This window comes from Lissotriton helveticus, chromosome 1_1 (genome assembly GCF_964261635.1).
Source record: "Lissotriton helveticus chromosome 1_1, aLisHel1.1, whole genome shotgun sequence".
NCBI classification, from domain to species: domain Eukaryota; kingdom Metazoa; phylum Chordata; class Amphibia; order Caudata; family Salamandridae; genus Lissotriton; species Lissotriton helveticus.
Genome location: NC_136057.1, coordinates 127,223,033 through 127,237,172, shown reverse-complemented (window position 1 = coordinate 127,237,172; position 14,140 = coordinate 127,223,033). Strand labels below are relative to the sequence as shown.

Genomic DNA, 14,140 nt, shown 5'->3' with positions numbered 1-14,140 from the left:
ACATCAATGATCCGATACACAATATACAGAGCCTACCTGCACCGAGGCGTCATATTAATAATGTTATTCCAGCCACTATTAATTTGCCACCTGACTGTAGACCATTCGTAGCAATACTTGCGAATGTCCCGAAGCTGTTGCCCAACCAATTTGAAAATCAAGAAACCCTAAAAAATAAAACCTTACATTGGTTAGTGAAAAATTGTGGTTTCCCAACACGAGGTGCTGATGAGATCATAACCACACAGAGGGTAGGTTGGGTGGGCCCAAATAAAAAGGAGATAGATGGGGATTGTATAATCATAAATTTTAGGACTACAGAATGGGCTAGAGATTCGATCTTACACGCACCTATGCCATCAAGCCACGAATTTAACATCACGCTGTTCCCATTAGACTATTTCTATAGGAACCTGGCAGGAAGACAAATTATTACAAATAACTTCCAACATCCAAGAGTGGCTACTATAAAGTATCCTAATGTTATACCCACCTGTCCTCCTTTATTCCCCAATCTATATGACAACTTTCTGGTCCCAACTTCTAATAGATTTCAGTTGTTGAACTCACTTGAGGAGAACGATTGACTGGCTAATTTATCTTTGACCCAACACTCTGGTAGTACTGAAATGGATGTTATAGTAACATTAGAAAAGGAGACAGGTAACGAAATTTGTTTACAAACCATAACTGAGCCACATCCATTATTGTCAGATAATGTGCTATGTATTGAAAATATTACAGATAATGTTATAAAAGACAATATAATTGCAGCAATTGTTAATGAAAATGATAGTTTGTTTATAAGGCAGGAAGTATCACTTTTGTCTAATAATCCAGAACGCGTAGGTACGAGTTGCACTGACTCCCTTCTAATTGTCACCTGGAATATAGCGGGAATTGTTTCCAAACTAGGTACCCCGTTCTGGGATAACTTCATTACATGTGGCTATGACATTATTTGTCTACAAGAAACTTGGCATACAGAACCAATAGAGGTTGAAGGCTATGCCTCCTATAGTGTGGCAGCAGTAGCATCCAATGCTGGTAGAGCTAAGGGTGGTCTACTGACTTTGGTTTCTACCAAACTAACGGAATTTATTGTTGGGGGGAACACAGTAGTTTGCCAGCATGCATCAGTATTGCGATTAATACATAGTCATGGCAGGGACTTAATTATTGTAAATTTTTATAACAATATTGTGGGCACTAAGAGAGATAAGATTGTCCCTGAGGTGGATTGTGCTATCGAAGCTGCAATTACCCTTACTAAGAATAACTTTGTATTACTGTGGACAGGCGATTTTAACATTCAAGCCTGTAGACATGCCCGGAAGGGATTTTGCGGACACCACGAAGATTATGCAGGGGGTGATAGTGTTTACATTAATCATTTCCCGCACAGTAATTATGGCAGCGCACTGAACAACTCAATAGCCAAATTCAATATGGAATTACTTGAATGTACAAAAAACAAAAACAACGAAATGTGCCCAACATTCAGGGGGAGAGATGCCCATTCGAATATTGATCATATTTTATTGTCTAGTGGTTCGATTTTTTCTAATGTCTGGGTAACAGTGCAGCCTGTGAGTGATCACAACAGTATTTCAGTGGAGTTAATGGGCTGGGGCCCAAAAACTGTTGTGCATGGTAGATCCGTTCATGGGATTTCCGCTGTGAGACCAAATGGCACGAGAATTAAATGGGCCAAAATTGACCCAGACAAGTTAATGAAGGATGTTTTATGTAAATGCACTAGAGAGGTTGATTATTGTCTTGCACCGAATGTGATAGCAACAGCCGTTCTCTCAAATTTTATGAAAATTACATGTACAGTTGAAAATACCTTGTTAAGAAGAAATAGAGGGACTAAAAGGGAAAAAACTGTTTGGTTTGACAAACAATGTGCTATGACTTTGAAAAGATTGAAAAGTGTATTTGATGTTAAACCAAGAGATAAAGATATAGTTAGAGAAGAACGTAATAATTATAAAATGGCCTTGTCAACTAGGAAAAGGGAGTTACAGAATGAAGCGTGGAACAAGCTTGATATGGCTGTTGTAACCAAAAACCATAAATTGTTCTGGGATACTATAAATGGCCCATTTCTAAAGAATGAAAATATTCCAGAGGTCAGTTTCCACGTTAGTTGTCTTGCATGGATTGCACACTTTTCTGAGATTTTTAAATCTGATTTTAACCCAGATGGGTCTATTATATGTTTTAAATGGAAGAAAATGCAGCTGTTTTTAACATTAAATGAAGTGACAGATGCAATTAAAAATAGTAAGGGGGGTAAAGCACCAGGGCCCGATGCGGTACCCATGGACTTTTATAAACATGAGATATCATTATGGGCCCCAATCCTGACTCGCTATTTTAATGCAGCAGTGGAAGGTAATTTACCAGTGACATGGGGCCAATCAATCATTATACCCCTTTATAAAAAAGGTTCCAGATCAGAAGCAAGGAATTATCGGCCAATCTCGCTTCTAGACTCGACAGTCAAAATCCTTAGTCGAGTACTATTAGTGAGACTGGAAGCCTGGACCGAGGAGAATAATATCTTGTCCCCTGTGCAGTACGGATTTCGTAGGGGAATAGGAACAATGGAGCAGTGCGTGAACCTGGAACTCATAGTCGGCAAGTATACCAAAGCTAAACCTGGTAATCTTTACCTATGCTTTGCCGACTTGAGTTCCGCGTTTGACCTGGTGGAACACGCATTGCTCTGGCCCACACTATTGGCAATGGGCGCCCCTACTGAAATTATACATCTGCTCGCCCGCTTGTACAATAACCTAACAAGCAAAGTAAGGTTTGGAACAGATGGTGAATGCACCCCTTTCTTTGATGTCAAGAGGGGCATCCGTCAAGGATGTGTACTCGCCCCCTTATTATTTTCCTTATTTATTAACTATGTTGACACAACTTTAAGAATGACAAATGTAGATGCACCAACTATAAAAGGTAACCCCATCCCAATCCTTTTATACGCGGATGACGCGGTCCTCCTCTCTAGGACTCACAATGGACTGCAACACTTAATTAACCAATTCCACGTATTTATAGAAAACAGGAGATTGAAAATTAATAAAGGGAAGACAGTTACCATGGTGTGTGGTAAGAAACAAAGAAAACATAAGCCTTTTTTCTTAGAAGGGGGGAAATTAGAAAGTGTTAACAGTTTCTGTTATCTAGGTATTACCTTCTCAGGAGACGGGAAATGGATTAACGAACAAAAAAGTGTCCTTTTTAAAATGGCCAGGAATACCAATTGTATTTTTAGATTTGCTGCGAAACTAGGGGATCGCAGAATTCCTGACATGTTGACCCTTTTTAACGCCAGATGCATTTCGTCAGCCATATATGGGGCTGGAGTTTGGGGGTATGATGAACAGAATGCCAATATTGTTCAAGGGAAGGAAAATGCGTTTTTAAAAAGACTAATCAGTGCCCCAGCTACGGCCTCAACGGAGTTATTACATAAGGAATTAGACCTGTATTATGTTAAAGTCCTAATTGCACTCCGTCCCCTGTCCTTATGGCGCTCAATATGGGCTAAGGAGACAAAGTTTACACAGGATGTAATAACTGATTGTATTAATCTTGACCATCGATCAAAAATTCCCTGGCTGAACCATATATATCATTGGTATAAAACATTGTATGGTCTGGATATTTTTAAAGATTCTAACATGGATTCTATTTTATCAAAACGGGAGTTGAAGACGTCCTTTTTGAAATATTCAGCAGAGACTAGAATGGAAAAATATAAAAAACAAAGTACATTCAATCTCTATGAACAATATAATACTAACGAAGGTTTTAAATTTTATCTTGCAATAGTTAGTATTCCTTCACACCGATTTGTGTTAAGTCGTCTCCGTTTAGGAATTGTACATCATCTTGTGGCCTTCCCTGTGGCTAAACAACCTGGAACGTGCCTGTGCCCATGTGATGGCAAATCAAAACAGAGCGTATGTCACTTTATGCTATTTTGTACTTTTTATACTTCTTTTAGGAAATATTATTTAAAACCCATCTTTTTAAAATATGATACACACCATTTACAAACAGCAATGAAATTAGTGTTTAATCTTGAGTCCCCAGATGTATGTTTTTATGTGGCAAGTTATATTTTAAAATGTATTTCTGCTAGAAGATCAATTATTGTATGAACTTTGTAAGTTGCTAAATGTACTATGCACTTTATAACAGGATGTGCTGACATCACGTATTATCATGCTAATTTGCACACATATGTTTGAGTACCGCTGCTAAGATATAATATTCACTATTGGAATGATCCAGCACCTGCACTTTTGTCATAATTATTCCTTGGGAATAGCTTGATTAGACGTTGCTATATGCATATTGCACTTTAGGAAGGATGTTGTAGAATTTCCTATAGAAATTATCTATCTGTACATACACTAACACAAAGATGATACTTAGCACTTTAACTGCATATTTGCACATCTTCGATGGTCGTATAATTATTGATATCACAGCTAAGTGTATTTTTATAGATGACCTTATAATTCTGTATTATTATTATTGCCAAATGTTTTTATTTTATGTGCAATCCCATTATTTGTCACTTCCCTTTTCTTTAGCTGTTCTAATATGTGTAAAAATTCCTTTTTTTTATGTCTGTTGCTATATGGTTGTGTTATTTACAAACCGAATAAAGCATCCTTGACTTGACTTGAAATGTTCACATGCGTGCGTGTCAAGCCTCAACAAAAAATTACGTCAGGAATGTTAGTTGTGTTGCAATGTTTGCGATTGGATTAGTGATCTCGCAAGAGTTCTTTGAGCGAGTCCCTGTGATATTAGCTGGTAGACCCCGTGCGTCTCTCTTTCACCCCCAATATGGCACCGAAGGCCAAGAAGGAAGGTAAGAGCTGGTGGCTGAGTGAACGGGCCTTCGGGGGATTTGTGGGGAAAAGAGCTCGCTGAAGGGTTTATTTTGTGGAGAAACGTGATAATTGTCTGTCAACCTCCGTGCAGGGTGTTGTAGGCAACGTAAGCCTTTAATTGTAGATAAGAGCATGTGTAAGGGAGTACCGGAACGTGCCGCGCTTCCTGGACAGGCGCACAGATTTCTTTAACGTTCCTGCACTGTTTCGTTAGTGGATATTTTTTCCATTTGTTTAGGGAGGTAGGAGGGAAGTGATTAATTATCCGGGGCGTTTGCTAGTGCTTTATACCTGGGCTGCGAGGAGCTTCTTACGAGCAGGAATGCGAATTATATTTGTAGTCTGTTGAGTGGTTTTATATAGCGCCCTTGGGGGAAGTTGTAAAGAATAAAAGTAATCCGTGTTACACTCCCCGGGAACGTGCCCAGCATAAACCCATGTCATTTTTTTTCTGTTTGATTTTATTTTAAGTGTAAACTGCTTTACTGCCTGTTCTTGCATGTGTGTGTGTGGATATTTCATTTCGCTCTGGTGATGGAGCACATGGTCAAGGAGGATGGCTCTAGTGTGGCTGACCCCTGCCTGGGCTCAGTTCAATACCAAGGCAGCCAGTCCTGGACCTAGAGAAACCAAAGGGCTACCTCCTCAGAGGGGCTCGTGCAGTAACAGGTGTGAACATCTTAGCAGCAGTTTGGTGATCACTGCAAACATGCGTTTAGGTGAACTACCCTATGGCTAAAATTTGTATATTTAGCATGGTTTAGTAGCTCAGCAGATGACCTGGAAAAAGGTACATAGAGCCTCGCTTGCACTTCCAAAACAACAGTTGGTAAAGGGAATACTGTCGAAGTAACGTTAAACCAATTATCTCAAGCAGGTTTTGTGAACTTGGCTGCTTAGTCCGTTCATCTTTACGAAATCTGTTCAACTTATTTCATCTGTTCTGTTTGTAATTTCATTTTTTTTGCTTAACTTAGACTGTCTTCTTCTTAGCTGTCCCTGTTAAAACTGAGGAAAAGTCCAAGGCAGTAGCTGCCTACGATGTGCGCTCGCTCTGTGTGTGTTGCTCGCTCTGTGTGTGTGTTGCTCGCTCTGTGTGTGTGTGTTTTGCTCGCTCTGTGTGTATGTGTGTTGCTCGCTCTGTGTGTGTGTGTGTGTGTGTGTTGCTCGCTCATTGGAAATGCAATAGTTCGCGCATTTGCAAGAGATTAAGCTATTGGCATTACAAATGACAATGCCATATATTTATCTGTTTTCAAAACCAACACATAAATAAAAAATTTGTCATTTACAATGCCAAGAGCTCTAACTTTTGATAAGGCGAGACTGTTGCATTGTAAATGCATGTTACATATGATCGATGGGCATCCCATCAGAGCCTGGAGTTTTATTGCTCACACTCTGACGTATAACCTCCTCAACCTCGTTTATTGATAATGAGACTCCAGGTGGCACCCTGTTAATAAAAGGGTCGGATTAAAAAGCAGGCTATTTGGTAAATAGTGGAAAAGTAACTTTGCCAGGTAGTGCTCATTATGTTGCATCTGATGGGAGTGAACGGTCGTCCCATTGATCTTAACTCTTTAATGGTAGTCCAAAATATACTCCCATTATTTAAGCTGGCAGCATTAATGAGCGCATCCCAGTACTCATCTAAGAACTGCGCCTTCCTATTAGTAATAGCCTGCTTATATGTCAACCGTAAGAACTTGACCAAATCATTACACCTAGGGCTATGAGATAGGGCCTTGCGGAGCTTCCTGTTGGAAATTGAGCACTCTTGATTGAACCATCTAGGTTCGGCAGTACTGTACAAATGGGTTTAGACAGTAAGGATTTAATGGCTCCACTGAGTTCGGTAAAGGCGCTGATAGCCACTGGGTGTGCAACAGGGCCTCTAAACAGATGTTAATAAGATTCATTTTTCCACTAACCATAGAACTGAATCGGTCTGCTTTATTAATGCCTCGACATACCAGTCTGCGATTATCTGTGGATGGTGATAGACCTCCATCACCACATTCTGTCTGAGGCTTACTTCAAAAGCGGGGTAGATAAAAAACATTATCAATTGTAGATGAACAGCCCCTTCCTCTGAATGTCGATTCAGGGGGGACATCGTGAGGCATCAGGACACCGTCCAGAAAAACCATGCCCACTGTTTGCACTCCCGAATCACCCCAGGCCAACATTCTTCTATTTGTAACTGAGCCCGACTGTGAGGGGATTCCCAAAAGGGGAATAGTGGGGGCGTATGGAGCCATGGTTTTGGTATATCTTAAAGCACTCCTTCAATACAACAACGCGACCCTCAACAAATGAGGCGCCATCGGGGAATTTTGCTGTTGGGTAATAAGTGTGTATGTAGGTCTCCCCTTTGCGATTTCAGTTGAGACATACCAATCTCCTGCAGGTTACGTCCCACCACCCAATACCCTAGCCATTGTAACTGGCTTGCGTAGCAGTAAGCTTCCGGGTCCGGGACCACCAGCCCTCCTTGTTTAGTGTCTAATTGTAGCTTCGCGATTCCAATGCACCTCCGACCCCTTCCCCAGATTAAATCAATCAATAGGGAGGACAATAATTTAAATAGCAGTGCCGGGACCATAATGGACAAATTAGTGAAATAAGACACCATCCCACATGCATACATTTTACACAGCAGACACCATCCCCCATGCATACATTTGACACAGCAGACACCATCCCAAATGTATACATTTAACACAGCAGACACCATGACACATGCATACATTTGACACAGCAGACACCATCCCACATGCATGCATTTAACGCAGCAGACGCCATCCCAAATGTATACATTTGACATAGTATCTCCATCGGTACGCCGTTGCCCACAGCCCCCAAACCAAAATAACACACAGACACCAGTTATTGGAATGAAGAAGCTGCAGGTTTATTTGTTGTACAAATAAAAGGTGGGTTATCTTACAGGCGACCCCGTCCGCCCTGCAACCCCTTGTTGCAGGGTACCTGAAGTTGAGCCAAAGGAACACCAGCGGCCATAGCCCGGTGTGTTACCTGGGAGGATAAACTCCTCCCACCGGTGGACCTATCGTCCACCCACTCCGCCCTCCGAACAAGGGAGAGTTAACTCACACCTTCCCCAGCCGGGCGGAGCGCTATATGGCAAGCCCCTGGTTGCTCAGGCTTACAACCGCCCTAAGGACTAACGGGGCGCCGTCGAACCCCAAGTTCCCAAGAAGGACCCCTTGGAGTATGTATGACTCTGCACGGTGTGCTTTGCACTGGAGGCTTCAGGTCCTGTTCCTGCGCCTGCTTGTATAGGGATCGCCCTGTAACTCCTCCACAGCCCTGGGAGTGGCGACCTCTGCGCCCAGGGCCCCCCACCACTTAGCTCCCTAGTTCTCATCTATTTGTACCCCGCTATTTCAGAGCTTCCCCAAGTCAGTAGGAATATCGATAGCCCTGCCTACCTTGGACCAGTGCGCCCCGTTAGATCCCCAGCAGCATATAGCTTTGGCAAAGCCTTTCACATGCAGCAGGCCGTGCCTTATGAGGCCCCCCACCGCATCTCCGTGAATTTATGCCTGGCTGCGGTACGCGCTTGCGGGCAACTACCCACGCCTCCTGGGATCTATCTCGCTCCATGCCATAATGGTCTAGGAGTTATCTCTGACCACCAGAGGCGACACAATCCCCGCTCACTGTGCTTGCAGGGCCAGATGTATTTTGTTACCTATGGTTACTGGCTTGGTGTTGGGAACATGCACGGTGTTCTAAAATTATTATTTTTTTTTTTTGCATGTATGCGTGTTGTAATTGAGCGGACTCTGGTGAGTGGGATGAATGCCACTGAGAGACAGCGCTTGTCAATCTTGCTGACGCTCCTCCGAGTGGGCAAGTTTCCTTTGTACTAGTAGACGAAAAACCCTCGACTGGCATCTTATTCTTGAGCTGTGCTTGCTTTCTACACCGCCCCTTTCAGTACCTTGTTAGTTTATTAATTCTTTACTTGCAGCACATTCCAATTAACTAAATCCCGCCAGATCGGTGTGATAAGCAAACCAGATCTGAGAGACGAGCAAGTCGACCTCTGGCCCTATCAATATAAAGACGTTCAGCTTTCAATGGAAGTGCACTGTGAGAATGAAAGAAGCAAGCCCTATTTATAAGGCACCATAAGCAGTGAACTAAAGACGAGATCATTCTTTTACCTCTTCTTATGCTCCTCTTGTGCAAAATCAGATCTGTGCTGACATAAATTGACATCGTACTGTCTTAAAATATAGAAGTCTTTGCGATGCACCGCATGGTTGTTGTTGTAGCCTCCCTCTGCCAATTGAGGTTTTTTTTATGGAACGAATGAATATTTACTAATCTTTGTAACTAAGGGGCCCCTAACCAAGGACAACCATCAGTTCCAGGCGGCTTGTAACGGTGTTACAATTACGTCACCTGGATACATTCTGGGGACCTCTGAGTCCCATGGACAATTAAATTGTTTCTTGGCGCCTGTTCACGCCACTTTACCTATGTTATATTTTCTGTATATTGCCTTACTAATAATCTTAAATAAGCCTTTAAAACTGTAGCAGGTGGCTAACCTTCATACTGATGATGTAACAGTATAAACTAATTGTCAGCACTTCGAAAATGGTTGAGACGGGATCACCCGAGGGCACCAGAATCTATATAGAGGCTACATTCCTCCTGGTACGACCTTTGGCGCGCTCTAAATACGTTTGTGTGGGACAGATATGCACACCGACGCCGTTGTGCATGTAAATTATATCTGTAACCCACCTAGCTTTAATTTCAGTGCTCTACATCTTCTTTTACCCACTACTGAGTTCCCGTTGACATTGCATTGGAACCTGCATGTGCATAAAGACACTGAGCGCGCCTACTGTAGGCCTCCTACTTCTTAACTATTGTTAGATCAGTGTAGCCCCAGCCATTCCCTAGGCCCTAGGCCTTCCCTTTCTTCGTGACTTGGTACTTATACCACTTTCTTAATATATTGTTTGCTTGGCCCCCAGGGCCTAACCGTAATTTGTGCAACATACGTATAATAGCTAAGTGTCTTGTTATGTGCTTGCACCTCTGGCCTCATGAAGAGTTCAGAGGGGTGGTGATAAATAAATACATCTATATTTTATATATCCTGTGTGGTGTCCTTTCATTTGGTATTCAGAGCATTTCATATGTTCAAACAGCTGGCTTTACACGCCCTCTAGAATCTTGGAGACTTTTGGTGCGGTCCGTGCTGTCTAGGAAAGTGTGACATCAATCTGGGCTCCGCATGACGAGCAGAGAAATAAAGTCTAAGATGGGTGGAAGGGAGGATATGTCTCTTGAGCCCTTACATTGTCAATAGCTCAAATCTCCCTGCCCATAATAGTCACCGGAAGTACAACACCGGTATGAAATCGCTGATCGGCATGGCAATTTGGAACCGCAAATTATAGTTTATGCATGTATGATGCTCTTTTCCGCTAAAGATTATTTTTAATACCTTAAAATCAGGTATTTTTAGCACTGAACTTAGACGACTAATGCTATACGCAGCAATGTCGCCAGGCGATGCCAGTCTGCCATCTTGTTGTTAGTTGTAAACATGGCTTTTATTTTCATGTTGTCGAATGTTTGTATTTGCTGCTAACTCTTTCCATTTTCTCCCCTTATATGCACATCTTAAGTTTCCATATTTAAAGTTTATTGTGTTGTAATTTCAGGTACTAAGGGACCGCTATATATAAAAGTACATGTACTTAATAATAACCTAAAATGTAGGCTCTGGGATAACAAGATAATTCAGAAGTACTAGGGGCCTCATATATGAGGCCTTACGTCAGTTTTGCTTCGCCGGTGCGTCACTTTTTGTGACGCACCTGCGGCGCAAAAATTGCGCCTTGTTGCGCCATATTTAAAAAGCGATGCATCTCGGTAGATGTGTCACTTTCTAAACCCCTGCGCCACATTACACCTGCTTCAGGTATAATGTATGCAGAGGGGGCGTTCCCCCGCAAAAACCTCGTAATAGTGACGCAGTGAGATCTATGTGATTTCACTGTGTCACTCTTAGGATGCTGTTGCGTCAAAATCTTGCGCCTGCCTCACAGCAGGCGCAAGACTGACGCAAGCCTTTTCACATGGGGCTTTACCCATGTGAAAGGACGCATTGCTGGAGTTGCGTCACTTTTGTGACACACTCCAGCAATGCGTCACTTTTGCGCTTACAGATACGTCAGAAATACTGACGCATCTGTAAGTCCCTGCGACATGATGCGTCATACATTAAATATGACGCACCAGGAGTGTCGTAAGGAGTGCGCAGTGAAAAGTGACGCATCGCTGTTTTCACGCAGCGATGAGTCACCTTTCATAAATGAGGCCCCAGGTATGTCATTATGCTCCACAACCTTCGTGTTAAATACGCATTTGAACTACGGGTGCTTATTCCGGGATAGGTGTTACTTGCAACTTATTTCCTCAACCTCAGAGGGGCCAATATCTTGTCGCAGAAACCGGTCTACAATACTTGTGTTCCTGTCCAGAGAAAATGCTACCTCTCACTTCGAGCAGGACTGTTCCCACCAGAGCAGGACTAATTCTGATATGAATATTGCTAGGGCATGTCTGAAGTGGGACAGCATGCAAAATTATGGACTGGAATAAGGTCCAAGTAATTAACACTGACTGGGATCAAATAAATCATTCCCGTTTCCACCTATCCATGTTTTATTCAGAAGCAACTTCATTAAAGTGCAGAAATTCAATAAAGTCAATGATAGAATTCCGAGGATGGGTGAGAGCGAAGAGAATGCATATTCTTCGAATGGCTGAGAGGTCAAGGAGCTGCAATACAGTCAGTGCCCAGAGTGTGCAAGGGGGGGACATGTGGCCCTTTCCTGCACCTCTGGGACACTGTCATATTACATAAGGGCCCACAGGCGCGTGTGCCACACCTTTTGTAATACTGCTAGCACTAATACACATACCGAGCACCTCTATCTTAGAGTGTTTCACCAATTGCAAGATGGTGCACAGTTAGTATGCTCCTTGAAGTAATCCTGTCTGGAGAGGGTAAAATGAGCTGCCCCCTCCTCCAAGCCACCCACGGCAGGCATGACCAGTCCGTCACTAACCTGCCTGCAGGGGGCTCTCTGTTCCCTCACTGGAGTGCAGGTGAGTGCCATCTGCACAGTGAAATACAGGTTGGCTGCTTCAAGCTGTCACTCTGTCGTTTACTAATGCTCTGCCTGGGAATGCATTGAAGGTAATACGGTGCGCTGCCCTGGTCTTGTACAGCGTGCTAAAGGTACACCGCAGAACAGACTGGTATTTGACACCTATTGGTATCTGTGCGCATTATAGGTGGTTTTAACATAATATAACATCACATAACTGTGGCAATGCACCCTTACCATATGCCACTAAATAGGATATCCTATGATCATTTAAAGGCCATTTCGTGCTAAGCTCACGATTTAAATCTTTTAGAACAGCTGCGTTAAGATTAAAATTAGTTAGCCTTTCCCAATCTAGGCTATGTGGTACCCTGAGAAAACCACCGGAAAGACGGCGAGTAAATCTTCGTTTACATGTACAGGAGAGGTAAGGAAGAAGATCTGAGATAGGCTTGATCAGTCTTGTTTTTGAAGTCCAGCAGCCAGCCAATCTTCCGGCTCATCATTTAGTCATTCATCCTTTGTCAGTCTGGATAGGGTCGCAGCCATCATTCCAGTTGGACTTGCATGACAGGAGATAGCCTTCGGGAGCATGGATGGGGAGCTAACCCCTTGTTCAAAATTAGCCTAATTTAGCCCAGTAGGTCTAGTTGACATGTGTGCCTCTAGCATAGCAGATAAGCTCTGCTCATGTCAGCAACTTTGCCTCCTGTTCTACTTGTCAACACAAACCATTAAGAAACACCACATACACACCAGAAATAATAATGCGTGTTATCCCCATTGATGGTTTTCTGGTAGTAAACTACGTAAAGATGACTGGTTTATAATGAGGTTAGCAATTGACAGTAAACTGAAAGTCTCTTCAACGTCAGTGAAGACTTGAAAGTATTATGGCCGACTGTTAAAAGAATATCTGCTAATAGAACATATTCCGGAAGGTGTACATGGAAACTGACACTATAACATTTAGGCCAAGGTGTAATTGCGTTTATTCACTCTACATGAGCTGAATGGAAGGATAACTTGGAGCAAGTCAAGTCGAATGAACTTAAATTCTTCAGGGCTTATGTCATTAAATAGTAAACCCAAAAGAGGTGCTGGTAACTGGGGCAGCCTGCCCGGGTGCTCTGCACTTGCGACGTGGGTCACCGATTTAAAGTTCGGGCCCCACTGGCCCACCCTCCCCCGATACCCTTTGTAGAACCTAACCTGCTCGGGTAACAGAGCGCCTTACATATCACCACTCGTTCCCTTTGGTCGGCTCGGGGAGGCAATTGAATTGGCCAGAATTACAGGATGTGCGAGCGACACTCCCAAGACTCGATCCGGGCTCTTCCAGGTTCAAGGTCCAGCGCCCTAGCCATTAGGCCACCTCCCCCCTTTGCATGCGATACCCGCATGGTTATTCCGGCAGCACGCCCATTCGGCAGGAAGAGGCCGGATAGCATGCCCACCCCCAGGCGTCACGGCGAATTGTGTTTACCCTTGTTTCTTTGCTTGCTGCCCCCGGCGCCATTCTAGGATGCTTTACCGATAGCCTAAAACGTCTATCTATCCAACGTCATTTTAGCCAACAAATGTATATTTTTGGAACTCGTAACGTGGCTCTTTACGTTCTAAATGTATCTAACATGAATTGTTATTAATCCAACCGAGATATACTATTGTTACATCAGTGTGGACCTGAGATGCTACTGGAACCGGATAAACACGAGACTGGAGATGACTGATGACATGCGCCCGGGTATCCACTTTCAATTAGCATTGCACATGCACTGTCTGCAGAGAGGCCTGCTATCGTATGGGCACCAAGTCTGAACCCATATCCACATGCGCACAAAGATGGCCAGTGCGAGTCGCACAATACTGAACTAAAATGCGACCCGTCCCGAAGAGCAACCCACACTATACATACATTCAAGTGCCAACGGAATTACCTTTCAGAACGCCCTAAATTACATGTGGCGCTCACATAGCAGCCATTAACTTAATTGATACTTTCAATTTATAGACCTTGAAAGATACAAATGTTAG

At 43.1% G+C, this 14,140-nt stretch overlaps 1 pseudogene; it reads left to right on the top strand.

Annotated features, from left to right (window-relative positions):
• Window positions 1–5,471: 5,471 nt before the first annotated feature.
• Window positions 5,472–5,641, top strand: LOC144781018 (small Cajal body-specific RNA 16; annotated as a pseudogene).
• The last annotated feature ends 8,499 nt before the right edge of the window (window positions 5,642–14,140 follow it).